Source organism: Palaemon carinicauda, chromosome 9, assembly GCF_036898095.1.
Source record: "Palaemon carinicauda isolate YSFRI2023 chromosome 9, ASM3689809v2, whole genome shotgun sequence".
Lineage (NCBI taxonomy): Eukaryota > Metazoa > Arthropoda > Malacostraca > Decapoda > Palaemonidae > Palaemon > Palaemon carinicauda.
This window is the reverse complement of record NC_090733.1, coordinates 110,017,900-110,020,399: the sequence shown is the minus strand read 5'-3', so window position 1 is coordinate 110,020,399 and position 2,500 is coordinate 110,017,900. Positions and strand designations below refer to the sequence as shown.

Below are 2,500 nucleotides of genomic sequence, written 5' to 3'. Positions count from 1 at the left end.
TCCCCTAGAGGAGGTAGAATTCTGGCCCAGCAAGGCATCATATCCGGACTGCTATGTCCGGCTGAGAAAAGAACCAGCTTCAAGGGAGGAGACAGAGCCGAAGGAGGTCATTATTATGGACCACGCTAAGGCTCAAGCCCTACTTTCATCCTCGATGAAAGAGAGGGGCTTCTCTAACTCGAAGGTAGCTGCATTGAGCAAGAAGCTCCCTTCTTTTGTGTCCTCTCCTGATAGAGCCTTCCCCTTTTTACAGAAAGGGTTTGCGGCTGTCCTAAAGGCAGTCGAGGCCGGCAAGCCTTGCCCCTCCCTGGAGGAGTGTAAACCCTTGTCGCTGGCCCTGCCTATGGACCACAAAGACTGGAAGGATGTCCATCTGACATTCTCAGTGGGAAAGTTGGAGGCTGATATTGCCGGACGGCAATTCGGCGAGGACCTCCCCAAGCTGTCCGAATCTCTTTTACGAAGAGAGTTCGAGACTAAAGAAAGACTGGCTGCCTCAATGTCTCATCAGACTACTCTTGAGACGATGGCAAGTGACCCCAAGGTCCATGAAATGTTCATGGTAGTGGCTAAGTCTCACCTAGCCACAGTGACGAAGGACCTTTATGGCTTCATCAAGGCAAGGAGAGCTTGCAGGGAGTTCGTGTTCACCGGGGCTTCGGTGAGACACGAGCCAAGGAAGTTAATCTCCTCCAACATTTGGGGAAAAGACCTTTTCCCTACCGATGTGGTCAAAGAGGTTGTTGATAAGGCCGCCGTGGAGAATAGAAACCTTCTCCAGAAGTGGGGCCTGGCTATCAAAAGAAAATCTTCCCCGGATGAGGGTCCTCAACCAAAGAGGAAGAATATGAGGACTAGGCTACCGTCTCGGCCAGCCAAGCCTTATAGACAGCAACAGCAACTGCAATTGCCATTGCCTCCAGTGCCCCAGATGGTGGCACAAACCCCGACTACTTTTCAGTGGGTACCCCAGGCTGTGCCAGGTCAGTCAACCACATTCACCCCAACGTTCGAAGGACAGTCTTCTTCCTTTGTGCAAAACCTAGAGGAGCAGCCAGAGGCTCGTCTAGGCGCCCCTCAAGGGGAAGGGGATTCAGAGGTGGTCGTGGTCAGGGAGGCAAGACCTCAGGACGGCAGTCCAAGTGAAACGATACCGGTAGGAGGGAGACTGATGAAATTTTGGGATCGCTGGACCTTCGATCCCTGGGCCCAAAGCCTACTCAAGAATGGACTGGGCTGGAGCTGGTACAGCACTCCACCCCCGTGCCTTCGGTTTTTCCAACACTCCACCCCCGTTTTGGAGGAGTACGTTCAAGAACTGTTGGAGAAAAAGGTGATCCGAAAGGTGAAGTCCATCAAATTCCAAGGGAGGCTGTTTTGTGTTCCCAAGAAAGACTCGGAAAAGCTCAGAGTCATTCTGGACTTGTCGCCACTCAACAAGTTCATAGTGAATTGCAAATTCAAGATGCTAACACTGCAACACATAAGGACCTTACTGCCCAAGAGGGCATACTCAGTCTCTATAGACTTGTCAGACGCCTATTGGCACATTCCAATCAGCCGTCGACTCTCCCCCTACCTAGGGTTCAGGCTACAACGGAGACTGTACGCCTTCAGAGCCATGCCATTCGGGCTAAACATAGCCCCAAGGATTTTCACGAAGCTTGCGAGCGCAGCTCTCAAACAATTACGCCTAAAGGGAATTCAGGTAGTAGCCTACCTGGACGACTGGCTGGTGTGGGCAGCATCCGAGACCAAATGCTTGCAAGCTTCCAGTCAGGTGATCCAGTTCCTAGAGTACCTAGGCTTCAAGATCAACAGAAAAAAGTCTCGACTTTCTCCATCCCAAAAGTTCCAGTGGCTGGGAATCCACTGGGACCTTTTGTCACACAGTTTCTCCATCCCGACGAAGAAAAGGAAGGAGATAGCGGGCTCTGTCAAGAGACTTCTAGATTCCGAAAGGATATCAAGACGCGAACAGGAGAGGGTACTAGGCTCTCTCCAGTTTGCTTCAGTGACAGACCCAGTGCTAAGAGCACAGCTAAAGGATGCAACCGGAGTTTGGAAAAGGTATGCATCAAACGCGCGAAGAGACCTGAGAAGACCAGTGCCGCCTCGGCTACGTACTCTTCTCAGACCTTGGTCCCAAGCCAGACATCTAAAGAAGTCGGTTCTTCTTCAGCCACCTCCCCCGTCGATGACGATTCACTCAGACGCCTCAAAGGAGGGATGGGGAGGTCACTCTCATCGGAAAAAAGTCCAGGGGACTTGGTCCAAGCTATTCAGGACTTTTCATATAAACTTTCTAGAAGCTATGGCAGTGCTCCTTACCTTAAAGAAAGTCTCCCCGCGTCACTCGATCCACATAAGATTAGTGATGGACAGCGAGGTGGTTGTGAGATGCTTGAATCGACAAGGGTCGAGGTCACCACCTCTCAACCAAGTGATGTTAGCCATTTTCCGATTGGCGGAAAAGAAGAAGTGGTACCTGTCGGCAGTT

At 51.4% G+C, this 2,500-nt stretch overlaps 1 long non-coding RNA gene across 2 annotated transcripts in view; it reads right to left on the bottom strand.

Moving 5' to 3' along the window:
- LOC137646831 (uncharacterized) overlaps window positions 1-2,500 on the bottom strand; it is a 384,799-nt gene that overhangs the window by 170,069 nt on the left and 212,230 nt on the right. The window lies entirely within an intron of this gene.